Below are 21,022 nucleotides of genomic sequence, written 5' to 3' on the forward strand. Positions count from 1 at the left end.
AAGAATAGGGAAAACAAGTCAACGGCTGTCTAACCAGCTTACAGCTGGAGCGCCAAAGATATGAACAAGGTCTCTATCCAGGAATCACAGCTGACTGGGAAACATTAGGCTATATTTAAGCCCTTGGTCATGGAGAGGTTTGTGGATTTCATTGGAGTGTCTGTGTTGTTGCATTTCTGAAGAATAATCTGGAAATAAGGAGATCTTAGCATTTTCATAAGCTCCTGTGAATCCCTAGCAGTTTCTAGAATCATGTCACGGTCTCTATAGTTTGCCAGTGCCCTCAGCGTTATTTCTCCATTTCATGTCTATTGAAGATTATGTCAGTTTATAGGGAGTTATTCTTGATGGTAAGAGTCTCTTTGCAGGAGATAATGGCTGCCAGGAGGCCTGCCAATGATGTTCCAGCTTCCACCATGCCTCCAGGGAGTGCTTGTGTTCTGGCTGACACTGCCAGACAGGGAGACCGCGTGTCCAAGATGGCCACTGCTAGAGAGGAGTGGGGGATACTCACTGAAGACCGAACAGCTTTACACTTACTGGACAATATGAAGATGAGTCAAGCATATCAGGCTGCCAGCACAGATTTCACCGCTCGGCAGGCTATTGAGATGCAGGATGGAAGAAGGTAGGGATTGGAGCAGAGCTCAACTCACATCCTGGCCCCCACAATATTGATGTTTAATTTCTTTTTTTCTTACAATGCCTGTAAAATCTTTTATGTATAAATATTTAATACAGACATCTTCCATAACACATAATTGATACAGCATTATGGGTTTTCTGAAGAGAAAGCAGGGCACAAGCTGCCTCCTTTCTCAGACTGAAACTCGGCATAGTCCTGTTGGAACACAGTATGCAGAGAAGAGAAAACAGGGGGTTGACATTCTGCCCTGACTTTAGGTTACGTGCCTAAAGTTAAAGTGATAATAAAGTCTTGGTCCTGCTGCTGCCTCAGGTAAGTATTGGAGGAGCTACACACTACAATGCATGAAGGTAAAAAATCCTGAGCCTTTAGAACCACTTTAAGGTTAAAGAGGAATTTCATTCCCCTTTACATTTTTTCTTTCCTTCTTACCTTGACTGCCCAGCAAATCCAGTATTGTTTGGTGTAACCCACTGCTCCACAGACATTCGCTAGGGGTCCCACAATGCCATCTTCTCCTCTGATGTTATCAGGGGGCTTGCCATCTCTTCCCTTGCAGGCAGCTCCTGAAAACCCATGGCAGTGCATGTGCTCGAGATTGCCGGGCAAATGCCCAATTTTCAGGAGATGTCATGAAGCCTCCTGGATTATATGATATCAGTATACCATGAAGCTATGGGCTGGAGCGATGTTATTCTCACTTAAGCAGAAAGCTGGAAGTGTTGGGCTGGGTCCTGTTAAAAAGGTATTTAGGGGAAAAACTATTTCAATGCTTGATTATGTAACAGGAGGGGAAGATGGTAAATATATAAATGGAAGCCTGGAGCTCCATCAGATGGCTGTATATGTCGGTATGCAATATTTCAGATTTACCTAGATAAAAAGAAGAAAAATTGTATTTTGCACAAAGCAAAACTGTTATTTTTAAGTGCTTCTTCAGCACTAGCTCAATCCACTTTTTTCTGCCCAGAAATTTTATATCGTCATTAGCTTTAGCAAAAGAGTCAGATGTTATAATTCACTGAATTAACCCCATGGAATACATCTAAATAAAAATCCATTAAGAATCCATCAATGTGTGTTGTGGCAGAATTTCAAATAAACAACAAATGCTGATAAGAAAAAAAAAGATGCTTCCCTTATTTATGAATACTGTGAACAAGGACCTGTACTGAATATTCTGTACTGTAACGAAAACACTTTCAAAATCCCAAACATTTTTGCATAGATAAGACATCTATTAAAATAACAGCAGCACACAGCTGAGATTTAGTGTTGATATGAGTGGTGAAAGGTGTGGAATATACTCTTGCAAATGCACTTCCTAAGTAAACATTCACATAGCTTATTCAGTTAGCTATTTACCTCAGCCGACAAACCAGATATTTAAGTATGTATTAATTTATATTTTTTTTAACACAAAGTAGATGGAACATTTCCTTCTGTTGCCAGAATCTTGGAAACCTAAGCGTTATTTACAAAATCCCTAATATGTATTCATCACTACCTTTCAAGTCTCTGTGCAGCAAACATCAAAACACAGAACACTTTGTTAGTGCTACATAAATGAAACACTTTACAATATTTAGACAACTATAGACACAGTTGAAGTAAGAACCACGAATGGAGCTGTAGGGGTAGCAATTGAGTGCAATCTTGCTGGGCCCACAGGCTTGATTAAAACCAAGTTGCAACCCTGCTGTCCAAAACTAGTTGCTTTGCATGTTACTTTTCTATACATAAAAAGGCTTTAGGTGCAAACTGATGATCCATGATGTGCTTTGAAAGCCTCCACAGCTATAACAACCATGTATGGGAGCTTCCTTTAGGGTGCCCTCAGGAAGGTTGGTAGATCCAAGATCCTTATGACTATATTCCTGGCTGGGTTTTGAGAGCTGTTAGTGACTGTCTATAGATTTTTTTTTTGTTCATTACTATAAAAAACAGAGGTATCTGCATTTTAAATTTCCAGATGTGCAGGCCCGAATTTTCAACTGCCATGCCTTACGGAAACCTGAGTTCATCATAAAGATGAATGCTGTTGTCAAATTAAGGATGAAGAGCAAACTTGGTGATGAAGTGCAAGTACGAAGACCTTCCATCCTGTGTAAGGGCAACACTATGTGTGCCATTATATATCAATAAGATAATCAAGTTTTTTTTTGTTTCAACATTTTTATTAATAACGCTACTTAAATTAGAACTTTTGGATAAACTAAAAGAGAAAATCTTGCAAAAACATAGTAAATAGCAGTCTACTTACTTAAAGAGTAACTCCACTTTTGTGAAAAAAAAAAACATTCCCCTCTGGGTGATCTATGTACATTGCAAGGATTTTTTTAAACAAACTTTGTTGCAGATATCTACTGTTTATTATTCTGAAGAAATAGTTGTTTGTCTGTCAGTGTACACATGCAGAGTGAACCTGCATGGAAGTGCTTTTATAATTATCAATTAGCTGCTGCATTTGCAGGACTCTAGTTAGGAAATTGGTAGGGTTGGCATCGCTTTAGATGTGATTTCCCTTTAGTAGTATTTCACCAAAAATTAAATTTTTGTTGCAGGGGATGTCACTTGTATCTTAGTGCAGACTTCTGGGAAAATCAGTAAGCCAATCACACAAGCAGGAATAGACATTTTTTGGGGGCGTTCTGTGCATCGTCTGTGTACAGAAAGCCTTCAGATTGCCATATTGCATTGCATTCCATGGAAAATTACTGCTTCAGATTGAAAAGGTTAATTTTTAATAACATTCAATTACAATATGACTTGTGTCACAATTGTACATGCTATATTATTTTTTTTTTATTTGCCTTTTTCCCCATGAAAGTGGAGTTACCCTTTAAGCCATCTTACAGCCAAGTAACTAGAAATTAATCAGGAAAATTTGCTAGAAAACCATTAGGTATGGCACTCCTGCCAATGAGAAACAATATAAAATCATGGAGGATGACATGTATTATAGCATTACCAATCATAAAGGAATCCAGGCGATCATGATTAACTACATTTATACTGGAAGGGACAAGTCTGCTGAATATAGTTTCGGCCAATAAAAAACATTCAAGATTTACTGAATTTGTTAATTGAACTGCTTATACCTATTCTCGTTGTTAGACCCATGGTATTCCTTGAAAAATGTACGGGGCAGCACAGTGGCTGCCTGGCCTGCCTCCAGGCACCACCTGCCTGGAGTTTGCATGTTCTCCCTGCCCTGTGCCTGCGTGGGCTTTTGCCAGGCATGCTGGTTTCCTCCCACACTTCAAAGACATGCTGGTAGGTAAATGGCTTCTGTCTAAATTGGTCCTAGTATGTGCATGTATGAATGTAAGTTGGGGACCTTAGATTGTACACCCCTTGAGGGTTAGGGACTGATGTGAATGTACAATATATATGTAAAGCGCTGAATAAATTGACAGCGCTATATAAGTACCTGAAATAAATAAATACTGTATGATACAGAGGAAAAAGAAGACATAATACAACAGGTATGCAAAGTAGCCTACATTTGAGCTTTTTAATGGCATCCTATGCCATTAACTCCCCTTAACAGAGGAGGAACTCTAGTCAGGATAAACATTACCAGTAATCTAGCATAACATAAGCCTGTACATTTCAGGCTTTTACTGTGCCTTCCTGTAATCAGCAGACATAAACAGGGAAGGATTCTGTGTGAAATCGAAATGCAGTGTGATTAAAAAATACTATGTTCCCTGGAACAAACAAAAGAAGGGTGCTGGCTTACTCAACTGTATAGTGGGATAACAAAGAGCAGACTTGGCAAATCGTTTTTTCCTTTAAAGGTTGCTGAAATTAGTGTTTTGCTATAAGGTCCTTTACAGACCTACTTATGTACATACACATTGAATTAACACTTTTAAGTATGGAGTGTGCACACAGGTGGTAAAAGTACACAGTTACCAGCAACAGGATGTACTTATGTAGATATACTGTATAATCTGAATCTGTCATTTTTTTCTTTCCTTTATGGGTAATGTCAAACAACTGCAGTACCAGGTATTTTAGAAAAATTACATTAAGACATTAAACTATTCATATGACAAACCCATACCTGCCACTGTTCAACAGGTAAAAAGTTTTGGGCATAAAATTAGCTAATCTTACATAATTTTGGGGTGCTGAAAACGAAAATGACCCTAAAAAATGTTGATTGGCTCTAGTTTCCATGATATATTCACCCATCTAATGACGTAAGCCATTCAAAATTATGATGCAACTTCAGCTGCATATTGCGCACTTGATACTGGTGACCAATAGAAAATTGCATGTATACTGAGATGATGCAATATTAGCCTTTAATTGCATCACTTCACTGCATAAAAGCTGCAGTATCTGTAGCTGATTGTAGTTCGACAGCGTCTTTACATTTCGTTTTATGCTTATATAGGCTACTCAGTAATGCCTCGAACTTGTGTGAATAAAGCAGATAATTTCTGCTATATCTGCGGTGAAATAACTTTTATCTCACAAAAAAGGAGGATAACAGGAATGATTAAGAAAGCCTACAACTTGTATTTTGGCTGCAAGATAGGAGACCAGGACAAGAGCTGGGCACCACATATATGCTGCAATTCTTGTGGGACGGCACTGGAGCAATGGTTGAATGGAAAAAAGGCATCTATGCCTTTCGCTGTGCCAATGATTTGGAGAGAGCCAACAGATCATGTTAGTAATTGTTACTTTTGTATGGTGCCTCCAATTGTAAAAGGGCTAAATAAGAAGAAAAAGTTATCTGTGCACTATCCAAATATTCCATCGGCAATACGTCCAGTTCCTCATGGAGAGGGGCTACCAATTCCTAAAGCACCAGAATCCTTCGTGGTTGAGTCAAGTGAGGAAGAACCTGAAGCGTGTAGTCACGTGCAGTTGTAAGAGATAGCCCTTTCCTCGAATACAAGAGAAAAGCCAAGAGAAGCAAAACCGACACAAACTGAAGACAAAACTAGTGAGAATCCTAAGTATTAAAATGATTCAACTTAGCTTATGGCTATAATTTTTCTTGGTAATCCTATGCAATATATTATGCCATTTAGGCTTTGTTATGTAGTCAATATCACTTGCTTTATATTTGTGGAAAGACATCTATCTATATAATTATTGTGCATTATGTAGTCATTACGCCTATAGTAGAAAACTTTCCGTTTACAGAAAAACTAGAGCCAATTGACAAATTTCATTGTTATATTTGAACTCAGAATGTGAAATTCATTAAGAAATGGATCCTTTTGTTTACAAAACTGGCAAAAAATAAAAATTTGTTGAACAGTGATCAGTGGGCATCTGGCCATATGCATTGTTATGCCTGACAGAAAATAACAAAGAAATGCCTAAGTTAGCCAGTGCTGCTTTCTATTAACACTGCACAGTAGGTGAGACAACCCCTGCTGGTACCTGTGAGTAAGTGCTACAGATCATAGTTTCTAGAAGTTAATGGGGGTCACATTTTTATAGGTATGTGTGAAAAGTATTAAATGCACAAACAAGACTCCCTTTCTGCTTATTAAACTCTGATGTCCCGGGAGAACCACTGACTCATTAATTGCTTCAAGAGATCTCATGTCTAAATTAATGATAGGCACACTTTTAAAAATACAATGAGAGTACTATTCACAATACACTAAATATTAGAAACAAATCCAAATTTATCAATCCACCAAGTTCAGAATTCAATCTGATTAATAGCTATTTTTGATTTAAAAAAAAAAAAGTAAAACACCAAGGTACTACTGTTCCTTCTTCCTAGAGATTCTAGACAGCAACAGCAGAATTATCTAGCTGGTGATCCTATAGATAGAGGCGACTAGCATGTATGCTCCCTACCGTACTAATAGCTGCCTCAGGATAGTACTCCGGGTTCCAGAGTTATGGAGAACTCGCAACAAATCCATTGGGCTAGTATCTTTAGTGGGGAAAACTATTTTTTTTCATTTTCATTTACTATAAAAACTGTTCAAGAAAGCAGAAAGATACACAAAAAACAGGATACTATCATAGCAAATACTATCATATTAAACCTGGTATATCATATCATGGTCATATTGGGCATATTGCCAGGACATATGATTTTTTTTTATATTATTCACATATCTCTGTTAGGCTCTTCCCTTTCTCTACTAAGCTCTTCATTTTCATACTACTTTACAGGTTAAAATTAGAATGGACCATAACACATTGCAGTTATCAATTTACATTTGGCATTATCTATAATATTTTCAGGTGGGTATTATTCAGCTCAGGAATGATAACTCAAAACTGCACTAATGACTAATTACTATATCCTATTATGATCTCAACTTAAGCATAAATACTTGCTCCTGGAGCGTTTGTGCATCCCACTTGAAAATCCCAGTGAAAAACATATATCATTGCACTGGGTGAGTCCAAAAGCCTTCCAATAAGCTAACATAAGTTATATACCATTTGCAGTAGTATGGCACCAATTTTGAAATCTATTGTCAAAAGCAGGATTTATGATAAATATAAATCAGTCTAAATGTAAACATATTTTAAATAATTTAAAACAGAGAAATTAGGCACTTTAAGGCTTTAACCTCCCTAGCGGTCTGATTATGTCCATATTTCTGTGCCCAAAGCGGTACATTTTTTTGCATGGAAATATGTATTTTTTTTATTGTAAGCCTGTAATTTTTAGGAATAACTCTCTGAAATCTGTCCGAACAAGAGTCTAGTAAAGATCCCGGGTATGTTAAAATTTGAAACACGAAATCATAAATTATAATTTAATATACAATCATAAAAAATAATAATACATTTAATTCAATAATATAATCAAACCAAAAACACTGAAATTTGAAATATAGCGCCAAGTTCGCACATCACTGAGCAAAGTCGCAAAATTGTTTTCAGTGTCTGATGACGAATTTCCCCACGAATCATTATCACTCAATTCTGCAAGTAGTTCTAATTTACTACCGCTGTTCTCTAGCTGGTCTAAAACCGATTTTGACATAAAGGGATGTTTTTTGGACGCCGTGGACATTTCTCAGTTTCCAGGTAGAAAGAACAGCAAAATGCAGGCAGGGCACAGGACACAGCACTAGGGACAAAATGTATGTGAAATGGTTTGATACAGTAATGTTTTACTATGTTATTTTAGTGAATTTAGTGAATGTCACTTTTTGTCATTTTCAAATTTCCCGCCGTTCCATCCCCGTACGTCCCGACGTCGCAGGGGACGAAACCCAGAAGACAGATGCCGGCATCCGCCAGAGGACATTAAAGGGGACACTGCAGGAGGGACATCGCGGGAGTGCAGGACAAGGTAAGAGAAGAACAGATCCTGGAGCATGGTAAGCCCGAGTGTAGCTCAGGGTTACCGCTTTTGGTACTGAAACTGTACCCCGAGCTACACTCAGGAATACCGCCAGGGAGGTTAAGCAATTGAAGTTTAGATGAGCCGAAAGGTTTAACTAGTGGGCATACAACATTGTAAAAGTGTAATGGGAGAATGTTATATACTTTGAGGTTGCTTTACTAAAACCGGAGAGTGCAAAATCTGGTGCAGCTCTACATAGAAACCAATCAGCATCTAGTTTTTTGGGGTTTTTTTTTGCCTCAAAGCTTAACCATTAGCCACCCGGCCAATGGCTGAATGGCATCGTGCAAAATCCCTTAGAGTTCCGGGCCCCATTGCCGATACCATGTGACCTGCTGTGACCAATCACAGCAGGTCACATGACAGTTGTATACAATGCATGGCTTCATTCATGCCATCCATTGTATACTAGTGTGTGTAGCTGTGATTGGTCACAGCGATCACGTGCACAAGCTGGGCTAATCACAGCCCAGCTGTGTCATGTGATTAGCTGTGGCCAAATCACAGCTAAGCACAAAAAAACAAAAAAACAACCCCTGAATGAATCGATGTCATTCAGGTAAATGCTTGCTTATAGCAAAGTAATTCTTTTGCTATAAGCAAATTGTGTAAAAAAAAAAAACAAATACTGATCACTTCCCCAAAGTAGTACAATGTTACTATGGTAACATTGTACTACTTTGGTCATAGTAAAATATATGAAAAAAAAAATCGTAAAAAAAATTTTATAAAAAATTTAAAATAATAAAAAAAAATTTAAAAAAATTATATATTTTTTTTCATACTGTCACCAGTCAGTGTCCCTGATCACCGCCATGCCAGTTATATGATGATGCTGTACTGCACTGGTGACAGTATGTAAAAAAAAAATAGTGAAAATAATTTTTTTAATTTTTTCATTTTCCGAAAAATTTTGACAAAAAAATACAACTTAAAAAAACTCGCCATGCCTCTTATGAAGTATGTCGGACTGTCTACTTTGCAAAAAGGGGTCATTTGGGGGATATCTGTACTGTTCTGACATTCTTGGACCTCAAGAAATTAGATTGGCTGTCAGAACTTCAGGATTGATCAATATTCAGATATATACCATAGTTTGTGAACTCTATAACTTTCCTACAAACTAAAAAATACATCCTAATTTGGGTTTTTTTCACCAAAGACATGTAGTAGAATACATCTTGGCCTAAATTTATGAAGAACAATTATTTATTTGCAAAGGTTTATAACAGAAACAAAGAAAAACGTGTTTTTTTTTTCAAAATTTTCGGCCTTTTTTTGTTAATTTAGCAAAAAATAAAAACCCCAGTGGTGATTAAATACCACCAAAAGAAAGCTCTAGTTGTGTGAAGAAAATGATAAAATTTTAATTTGGGTACAATGTTGTATGACCGCGCAATTGTCATTCAAAGTGTGAGAGCGCTGAAACCTGAAAAATGGCCTGGGCAGGAAGGGGGTAAAAGTGCCCGGTATGGAAACGGTTAACTGAACAAACTGAAGTCAGAAGCTGATTGGCTACCATGCACAGCTGCAACAGATTTTGCACTCTCCAGTTTTAGTAAATCAACCCATTCAGCCAAATCAACCATTTACTGACAGCACTCAACACTAGTATCAGTGAAGATGTACTAAGCCACTGTTTTCTAAAGAACATAGTATCAAGTATTTATCTGGCTGTATGAACAATACAAATACAATTCTGTAAACTGATAAAATATGTCTGTGGATTGATATGCTAGCTATAAATCTGTCTAAAAATAGCAGATATAAAACAGGTGTCTGGTAGTTTCGCAACAGCTGGAGGGCCGCCAGTTTAACACCCCTGCTGTACATGCATCATCTGTCCTTCATTGTATCATATGAGCATATATTCCTATGCATTGTGCAGACTATCCCAGCATCAGTGTTATTGCAGGGTAACAATTACCCAGCCAATCAAGGTGTCTGTTATAGGATGTGATTGTGCTAATAGATGTAAAGCTACAATTGGTTATAATCTTATTTATGTGTGAATACCTTAAAGTGGTTGTAAAGATAAAAGGTTTTTCACCTCAAGGCCTGATTCTCACCAATGCATTGTGCTTTTTGTCTGTTTTGCAGTGTGTTTTACCGAGTTTTGCGGTTTTCCATTTTTGTGCTGTTAAAGGGGAATTTTTTTTTTGCTGGGCAGTATAAGTACACAAAACATGGCATAAATGCACTACATGCATTTCAGCAGAGTCTCCATTGAACTCTACTGTAGCAAAAAAACCCACTGCTGTTTGTGTTTAAAAAGTCCCTGACCCTTTCCAAAAATGCAGTAGCTCAAATAATCATAGAGGTGAACCTGTCCCATAGGAAACCATGTTAAATGGACTGTAATGTGTCCTTTCAAAAAGCACTAAAAACACATTGGTGTGAACCGAGTCTTATGTATTCTCTGCATTAAAGGTAAAAAACCTTTTACATGCAGCTTCCCCCTCAGCCACCCTTACTCACCTGAGCCCGATCTCGATCCAGAGCTGTGCACATCTGCAGCAGGATCTCTCCCAGCTTTCACAGGCGTGGCTGAGATCATTGGTTCTTGCTGCTGGCAGTCAAAACCTGTGAGCACTGAGCAGCAGAGCGGGGGTTGGGGCCCGAGCTGGGCTGTGTGTCTGAATAGATGCAAACAGCCTGGCTTGCGAGCAAGAGGCTTCTTATGGTGGGTTCTTGGTGGAGGGGAGGAGCCAGGAGCGCCAGCAGGGGATCCCAGAAGAGGATTATTGGGACTTCTCTGTGCAAAACCATTGCACAGAGCAGGTAAGTATAACATGTTTGTTATTTTGCTGGAAAAAGGGAAGGTTTACAATGGCTTTAATATTATAAATTAGCAGTTTAATAGATTTTTCTGGCAAAGCACAGAAGAAAAAAAAATGAGTAAAATTTTAAACACTTGCCTGCCGGGCACTTATACCACCTTCTGCCCAGGCCAATTTTCAGCTTTCAGTGCTGTTGCACTTTGAATAGCAATTGTGCGGTCATGCAACACTGCAACCATATGACATTTTTGTCAATTTTTTCACACAAATAGAGTTTTCTTTTGGTAGTATTTAATCACAGCTGGGTGTTTTATTTTTTGCACTATAAACAAAAAAAGAGTAAAAATTAAAAAAAAAAAGTATTTCTCTGTTTCTGTTACAAAATTTTGGAAAGAGGTCATTTTTCCCCTTCACTGATGTGCATTGATGAGGCTGCACTGATAGACAGCACTGCTGGACACTGACTGACGGCACTGCTGGGCAGCACTGCTGGGTGGCACTGCTGGGGGCACCCCTGGGCAGAGGTGAGTGGCACTGCTGGACACAGATGGGTGGCACTGCTGGGTGCAGGTGGGTAGCACTGCTAGGCGCAGGTGGGTGGCACTGATGGGCACTGATCAGTACAGGTGGCTGGCACTGATGGGCACAGGTGGACAGCACTGCTGGGCACAGGTGGACGACACCTCTGAGCACTGATCAACAGAGCACTGATCAGCAGTGCCCTGATGATCAATGCCAATCTGTTCGCTGACAATTGCAGGTTCTCGGCAGTACTTTCCTCACACTGTGACAGCGTGAGGAAAGTGCAGCCCATAACCGGCAACTGTATTTACCTGGTGATCTGCTGCGTCACTGGACACAGCTGATCACAAGGTAAAAGACCACTGTGATTGGCCTTTTACCACATCACGTGATCAGCTGTGTCTGTAGGACACATCAATCACGGAGACTGCTGGGTGTGCGCCCCTGGGGGCGCGCGGGAGAGTGCGTTCTGAGAGGACGTCATATGATGCCCTCCCAGAACTGGACAACTGCACTGTAGCCGTCATTCAACTAGCGTGGTTGACAAGTGGTTAATCTACAACACCTATATCAATAAAGTTGGGACACTGTGTAAAATCTACATAAAAACAGAATGCAATGATTTGTAAATCTCATAAACTCATACTTTATTCACAGTAGAAAATAGAAAACATATCAAATGTTTAAACTTAGAAAATGTACCATTTTAAGAAAAAAATAAGGTAATTTTAAAATTGATGGCAGCAACACATCTCAAAAAAGTTGGGACAGGGAAACAAAAAGCTGGCAGAGTACAACCCACAAAAGTTGAGACAGGGGCACATTTACCTTGGTGTAGTATCTACACTTCTTTTATCAACACTCTGTAAATATCTAGGAACTGAGGAGACCAGTTGCTGGAGTTTTTGGAGAGGAATGTTGTCCCATTCTTGCTTGAGCATATGCTCCTCTAAAAGCAGGATATTTCTTTTAGCATTGATAGTGCCTTTGCAGATGTGCAAGCTGCCCATTCCATAGTCACTAGATGCACAAGCTGCCCATTCCATAGGCAGAAACTATACCATAAGAGATGCAGGTATTTGAACTACACGCTGATAAGAAGCAGTGTGGTTCCTCTCCCCATTATTCCGAAGGATATGGTGCCCAATATTGCCAAAAAGAAAGTAAAATTTTGATTCGTCTGACCACAGAACAGTTTTCCACTTTGCAACAGACCATTTTAAATGAGCTTTGGCTCAGAGAACACATCAGTTTAGATATGGCTTCTTTGCATGACAGAGCTTTAACTTGCATTTTTGGATGGAAAGACGAACTGTGTTTATGGCCTGTGATTTTTATAAGTATTTCTCAGCCCATGCAGTGATGTACATCATAGAATCATGCCTGTGTTTAATGCAGTGCCATCAGAGGACCCGAAGATCATAAGCATCCAATATTGTGTTTGAGCCTTTTCCTTTCGCACAGTGATTTCCCAGATTCTCAGAATCCTTTGAAGATATTATGTGCTGAAGATATGCTTAAAGTCTTTGCAATTTTATGTTGAGGAGCATTATTCTGAAATTGACAATTTTTAGACGCAGCTTTTCACAGCTTGGTGAACCTCTTTATTTTTGAGACACTCTGATTCTCTAAGATGCTGTTTTTATACCCAATCATGTTACTGACCTGTTGCCACTTAACCTAATTAGTAGCAAAATGTCCTTCCAGCTCTTCCTTGTTAGTACCTCTTACTTTGACAGCTTTTTGTTTCCCTGTCCCAATTTTTTTGAGATGTGTTGCTGCCATCAATTTTAAATCTACCTTATTTTTTTTCCTAAAATGGGACATTTTTTCACTATAAACATAGGGCCCTCTTACCCCTTGTGTGCTGTTTGATGTTACTGTACTGTTTCATGTATTGTCCCCCCTCTATTGTACAGCGCTGAGCAAACCCTTTGGCGCTATATAAACTCTATAAATAAATAAATAAATGTTTACTATTTTCTATTGTTAATATAATATGGGTTTATGGAAATCATTGAATTCTGTTATTATGTAGATTTTACAGTGCCCCAACATTTTTGGAATTGGTGATGTATACAGGTTCTTGAGATCAACAAGATAATATAATAAAAAAAGATAAAAAATATAATTGCTTTAGGATTAGCAGTATAATTGTTTTCTTTCCTGTCCACCCCTGGTATATGGTGAAATGAAAGGGCCCACTGATTTGAAATTAATCACAATGTTTTCAGTTTTAAAATGTTTTTATTCTGAAAAATATTTATTTAACCCCTTGGCGCTGCACCTCCTGCCCCTTTAAGGAGGTGGGGTATATGATCATGTGACCATCATGATTGGCTGTCACAGTGGTCACATGATCAGAAAACACCCGATTGCAATAGGTGCCAATAACTGTGACGGGAGTGTGCAGGGCGCGCGCTCTCGGCACATTTGTTTACATCTGGTACATAAATATGCGGCCTCCCGGCATCAAGACCCACCTGCCAAGAGACCACATATTTGTGTATGGTCGGTGCCAAGAGGTTAAAGAAGTACTGTATTTATGGAAGAATCAACACAGCCTGAAAATCATCCCTGAATCCCCCATGGGACAAAGTGCCTGTAGAACTTGGTCCTACTCTGATCTGTAGCCCACTTGTGCTTTAAAAGCATATTTTTATTTCTGTGCTGTAATGTAGCTCTATCCCAAGCTAAAGCCCAATTTATGGTATTCCTACGGGGGAGCTACAGCACTACGCACCTCCTCCTCACTGTACATTCTGTCTAAATTTTAACTGTGTGCATGCTCGTTGTGTTCAGCCCTGCAGTGCTGGCTGTTCATTTGCCAATTAAACAGTAAATGATTAGTCAATGCTGGCAGGGCTTTGTGATTCATCTGCCAATGCAGTGTATATTTACTAGCAGCTGGAAATTTATCACACTTACCTCAGCGCTGACTGATCACTTGCTATGTGAATGAACAGTCAGCACTGTGGGGCTGTATGATAAATCTGCCAGATGCTAGTCCTGTAATGTTAATTAATCATTTACTATTGTGAAAGTTAGTGCTGGTGGGCTGTGTTGTCTATCTGCCAGTGCTGTGTATGTTTACTAGCAGCTGGCAGATCCATTACACAGCGTCAAAGTGCTTGCAGTTCATTCACAAATTCAGTAGTAAATGATCAGTCTGCGGAGCTGCGCAATCTAACTGCAGGCCACCTGTAAACATCCCCTGCATTGACAGATAGATTATGTAGCCATTCAGCTTTCTTACTGATTTTTAAATAGTGCCTTGTGTTTAAAATGTAGTTCACTACACTCCCTGTTTTATTGAATAACTGTTCCTGTCTCCAGTGTGTGCTTGCTGTCAGAGACAAGCGATGTAAGCGCTCAATATATATTTGTCTCCTTGCTTACAGTGTGGTCATACAGCAGTAGGGAAGGGAGGGTAAGCTGACCAAAATGTCCCACAACCATAGGTTGGGTCAGAACAGGACAAAGTACTACATGCACTTGGTCCCCTGGGGAATTTAATAAACATTGTAAAGATGTAGCAATACTCCTTTTTTAAACGTATCTTATAGTTCTTCTGGGATTTTACTGCATGTAGCTGGTAATAATCTTTCTTTTTTAACATTTTATTTTAATTCTTAGAGCAATGCAATCCCACTAATAGTCCAAGAAAACCAGTTAAGAAAGGTGTAATAAATGCTTACACAGCTTTTAACTGATTAATAAATTACTTAAAGACTATGTAAACCCAACATTTCATATTCCTGATATGTGCCTGCTGTACTATGTACAGTGGGGCAAAAAAGTATTTAGTCAGCCACCAATTGTGCAAGTTCTCCCACTTAAAAAGATGAGAGAGGCCTGTAATTGGCATCACAGGTAGACCTCAACTATGAGAGACAAAATGAGAAAAAAAAATCCAGACAATCACATTGGCTGATTTGGAAAGAATTTATTTGCAAATTATGGTGGAAAATAAGTATTTGGTCACCTACAAACAAGCAAGATTTCTGGCTCTCACAGACCTGTACCTTCTTCTTTAAGAGGCTCCTCTGTCCTGCACTCATTACCTGTATCAATGGCACCTGTTTGAACTTGTTATCAGTATAAAAGACACCTGTCCACAACCTCAAACAGTCACACTCCAAACGCCACTATGGTGAAGACCAAAGAGCTGTCGAAGGACACCAGAAACAAAATTGTAGACCTGCACCAGGCTGGGAAGACTGAATCTGCAATAGGCAAGCAGCTTGGTGTGAACAAATCAACTGTGGGAGCAATAATTAGAAAATGGAAGACATCCAAGCAAAATCTCACCCCGTGGGGTCAAAATGATCACAAGAACGGTGAGCAAAAATCCCAGGACCACATGGGGGGACCTAGTGAATGACCTGCAGAGAGCTGGGACCAACGTAACAAAAGCTACCATCAGTAACACACTACGCCGCCAGGGACTCAGATCCTGCAGTGCCAGACGTGTCCGCCTGCTTAAGCCAGTACATGTCCGGGCTGTCTGAAGTTTGCTAGAGAGCATGTGGATGATCCAGAAGAGGATTGGGAGAATGTCATATGGTCAGATGACACCAAAATAGAACTGTTTGGTAGAAACACAACTTGTCATGTTTGGAGGAGAGAGAATGCTGAGTTGCATCCAAAAAACACCATACCTACTGTGAAGCATGGGGTGGCAACATCATGCTTTGGGGCTGTTTCTCCGCAAAGGGACCAGGACGACTGATCCATGTACAGGACAGAATGAATGGGGCCATGTATCGTGAGATTTTGAGTGCAAACCTCCTTCCATCAGCAAGAGCATTGAAGATGAAACGTGGCTGGGTCTTCCAACATGACAATGATCCCAAACATACCGCCCGGGCAACGAAGGAGTGGCTTCGTAAGAAGAATTTCAAGGTCCTGGAGTGGCCTAGCCAGTCTCCAGATCTCAACCCCATAGAAAACCTTTGGAGGGACTTGAAAGTCCGTGTTGCCCAGCGACAGCCCCACAACATCACTGCTCTAGAGGAGATCTGCATGGAGGAATGGGCCAACATACCAGCAGCAGTGTGTGCCAACCTTGTGAAGACTTACAGGAAACGTTTGACCTCTGTCATTGCCAACAAAGGATATATAACAAAGTATTGAGATGAACTTTTGATATTGACCAAATACTTATTTTCCACCATAATTTGCAAATAAATTCTTTCCAAATCAGCCAATGTGATTGTCTGGATTTTTCTTCTCATTTTGTCTCTCATAGTTGAGGTCTACCTATGATGCCAATTACAGGCCTCTCTCACCTTTGTAAGTGGGTGAACCTGCACAATTGGTGGCTGACTAAATACTTTTTTGCCCCACTGTGCTTGTATTAAAAATCCTGTTCTCTTTGCATTGCTACCTTCGCGTGGAGTCCTTGGTGTTCCTGCCAATTCCTCTGCTTTCCTATGAAAAACTGACCACAGTAGGCAAGACAGCACAATGTGGTCGGTTTCTAGGTGTTCTGGAACTGAGCCTGCTCTCCTCCAATGATCAGATGTCTGCTGACATGCCCTCCTCCCCCTTTCACTGTTCTGCTGTTTCTCCTCCCTAAGCTCCTTATGCAGCTGAGAACAGAGGTATGTGATTGCTAATAAGCAAAGTTTTTTTGATCATGTTTTTTATATGTATACACAAATCTTTTGCTTTTAATTTCAGTTTAACTGAATGGGTTTTTTTACAAGGTGAGGGTTTACATATACTTTAAATGTTGGTTTCCATTGTATACCATGTTCATTCTTCTTTTCCAAAGACTAATGAAGACAAGCCACACTCTTACACATACAGAACACACATGTGCTTAAAACTTTTACTAGAATTTATGATCTGAGCAAATATCAAGTTATAAGAGTTTCTGGATTTGTGTGCACCTTTAGCAGCCAAACTAGAAAGCCTGTGACAGGCATAGATGAACACATTTATCTTCTGCAGAATACGTTGGTACAAATGCATTACCTGTACACTTTTTTGATATATTACGTACCCGGATATTGAAAATTACCAGCAAACCCAAGGTATCAGAATAACTGCATTTGTTGTATAAAAATGCTACAGATGTATATTAAAGAAACTCACTAAGCCCCCAGTCACATCAAGTCCAATTTTGAAATCGTGCAACTTACAGTGAAGTCGTACGATTTCAAAGTTGGGTGAGTTGCAGATTTCAGGTGCGATTTACAAGGCATCTGACAGATGTCTATGCAATCGTACCAAAAGTAGTGCATGCACTACTGTGGAAATCGTTGCGGCTCTGACCAAGTCAGAACCGCACTGATCTGACCGCTCTAATAGAGGACAATAGGGTGCGGGTTGGCATACAGTCTGCAAGTTGCATGGCATACAAATCGCATGTCAAGTCAAACCTGATGTGACCGGGGTGTAAAGGCCCAGAATCACATTTGTATCTTAAATATAGGCACATTTGTTCAATTTTGTGTTGATTTTCTGAAGGTGTTCTGGTTTTCTTTGACAATCAATAACCCTGGTAGGTTAATCGGATTCCACCTAATGACACCTGTGTTTATGGCTATATAACTGTAGCAGGACTCTCAGGATGAAGCACACACAGAGTTGTCAATTTTAATAAGATATTTCTCACACGCAGCTTGGTCATACTTAAAATTACACCCCAAAACACATTCTGCTACTCCTCCCAAGCAAATGTGAGAGAACTTTTCACTATCTTGACTGATTATTGGGGTAGATTTACTAAAACTGGAGCACTCAAAATCTGGTACAGCTGTGCATGGTAGCCAATCAGCTTATAAATTAGGCTTGTTCAATTAAGCTGTGGCAGTAAAACCTTGAAGCTGATTGGTTTCTATGCAGAGCTGCAACAGATTTTACACATCCCTGTTTTAGTAAATAAAACCCATTGCATTTTGTGTATCACATAAATTAACCAATTGTGTCAAAACCAATGTACTGTAATGGTCACCTCTATACGAGTGGTCAGGGAATATAGTGTAGCATCACCTATAGCAGTCCCAATTCCTATAAGGTGTGACAGTGATTAGGGACATTGTAACTGGTGTGCTGATGGACACTGGGGGCTGGTGTGGTGCTGATCAGTACATTGAACCCTATAACTGGTGTGTCAGTGATTAGGGATGATGTGATTGTTGTGGCAGTGACCAGGGACAATATGACTGGTGCAACATTGATTAGGGACACTGTGGGTGGCTGGCGGTGACTGAGAACACTGAGTGGGTGGCAGTGAAGAGGGACCCTGACTGGTGTGGAGGTGATTCTGGACACTATATGGGTGGCAGTGATTAGGGACACTCTGAGTAGACTGCAGTGTTTAGGGACACTGTGTGTGGACTGCAGTGATTAGGGACACTGTGAGTGGGTGGCGGTGATAAGGGACACTGACTGGTGCAGCGTTGATTAGGGATACTGACTGGCAGCACTGGTCTAGTGACATTGTAATGCTGTGGCGGTGATCAGAGATAATGGCTGCCAGTACCGACATACAGGGATATCAGAGCAGCCAGCCATTGTACACGATCGCCACCACAGTGGGGACACTGCACTTGTTCTGTAGATAGTATGTACAAAAAGAAAATATATATAAACATCAGGTAGAAAAACTAAATCGTTACCTAATATGGTGTTGGACCACCTTTGGCATCCAAGACGGCCCACATTCTTCTGGGAATTGACAAATATAAGTCTTGGATGGTGGATAATGAAATCTGATACCACTCTTCATGCACAAATTGAGCCTGAACCTTGTTCTCCAAAATTGACCACAGTGGCTCTGTAATATTGAGGTCCAGAGACTGCGGCACCCAGGGAAGGTACGAGACTTCGTCTGCAAACTCATCAAACCATGATTTGATAACACCAGCTGAGTGAATTGAAGCATTGTCATCTTGGTAAATGGTGCTGTCTTTGGGAAACAATGTCTGCACCATGGGGTGCACATCGTTGCCCAAAATTTGTACACAGTCGCTGGCAGTGACTACCTTTCAAGGTGATGATGGAGCCTACAGAATACCAAGATATGGTTGCCCAAACCAAGACTGTGCCACTGCCATGCTTTACTGTTGGCAAAAGACAGTTCTGGTCGTAAGCTTGGGACGGTGTTTGCCACACGAAAACAAGTCCAGTGGTTGAGAACAGTATGAAGCTCGATTCAATGACAACATTACAGTCTTTCATTAATCGATAGTCCACAATTTATGGGTGTTGCACCACTCTATTTTCTGAGCAATAATATCAGAGTTCCCTCTGCACGAGCTTTGGAAGACTGAGGCTGAGCTCTGTAGTCACTTTTGCAGCATCATAATATCCTTTTATCTCTTTCTGTCAGTTGACCATGTCCATTGCACTTGTGCTTATCAGACGATGTTTTCCCAGAAACTGTATATGCCATTATAACCTTTGATACATTACCTTGTGACACGGTATATATATTGGCAACTTTAGTCACAGAGGCACCAGCTAAGCGGGCACCAATTGTGTACACAGAGAATGATGAAAATGAGGCTTCCCACCTATTAGCTAGGTATATCATCACACAAAGGAGTAAAAAAAGTGTTACATCACTTCTGCTTTCAAAGCAAAACATGTTGTCTCTTTCACACCCTTGCAGCAGCCCAGTACCATGAATGGTGATCTGCTGTGTCCAGTGGGCACATTGGTCACAGATCGCACTCGTGTGCATCCCAGGTGCACTTCTGGGAGGACATCCTCAGGTAAGTCATCTCGGAACTAGAGCGGTAGTTTATGTACATTGCTGGAAAGAAAGTGGTCAATGTTAGCTGTCTATTTTGTATTCCTGAGATTTCTCCATGTTTTTGTGCTTCCAGAATATCAATAGAACATTTCAGAATAGCATAAACACTAAGAAAAGATGAAAGATTTTGTAATTAATCAGTAGATTATGTTATTAACTGTTGTTATCCACAGACTAAACAAAACACTGGCAGACTCATTATAGTGTGAAGCTACTATTATTCACAAGCTCTGTCCAGATTTGCAAGGGTCAGAGCACTGAACACCTCGTGCTGAGCGGAAACCAAAAAGAGCTATGGGGTCATGACACTGCATATCACTTTCATGAAATCACACATGGAATATTCCAAGTGCTCTGGTTTTTATGTTACTGCTACATTGCTTTTATATATCGATTGGCATGTGTGTAATTACAATAGTGAAATCATTGGCAATGATACCCCTGTTTTCCAAGGGTGGTCCTCCATCAACACTTCTTTTTCCTCTTTGAGCTAAGCCATCCAAATCTACATAGGGTTCCCTACTGTGTGCACTCTTGGCAGCTGTTAGTCAAACATTGGAATTCCTTTTCAGCAGTGCTTAGTAAATGCTAATTTATTTAGCGCTCAAGCTAGCATAAGGATTGAGTTGACACACATGATATCAGTGAAAGCTAGGTTTTGTCTACATGTAGTTTAAATTCTTTAATGCCATATAAACTATGAAAGAGGTGAGGAGAACTCAAAGACAGAAGAATGTTCAATTTATCAAATATTTTACAATGAAACTCCTTACAGTAATGACCTATTGTTTTATGTCTCTATGAAAACAACAACAGACCATCATCAACAAGCTATGATAGGTTTCTATCATGCTGCAATAACTCTTTGAGCAAATATATACACTTCAACCAAACATAACTGTTGATAATCACACAGAAATAGAAATAGAAACAGAATAGAAACAAAT

General features: G+C 39.8%; 1 protein-coding gene across 1 annotated transcript in view; it reads right to left on the reverse strand.

Moving 5' to 3' along the window:
- Positions 1-21,022, reverse strand: part of PRDM5 (PR/SET domain 5) — a 235,284-nt gene that overhangs the window by 16,236 nt on the left and 198,026 nt on the right. The window lies entirely within an intron of this gene.

This window comes from Staurois parvus, unplaced genomic scaffold (assembly GCF_062004578.1).
Source record: "Staurois parvus isolate SC_StPar_1 unplaced genomic scaffold, SC_StPar_1.0 ptg000344l, whole genome shotgun sequence".
Lineage (NCBI taxonomy): Eukaryota > Metazoa > Chordata > Amphibia > Anura > Ranidae > Staurois > Staurois parvus.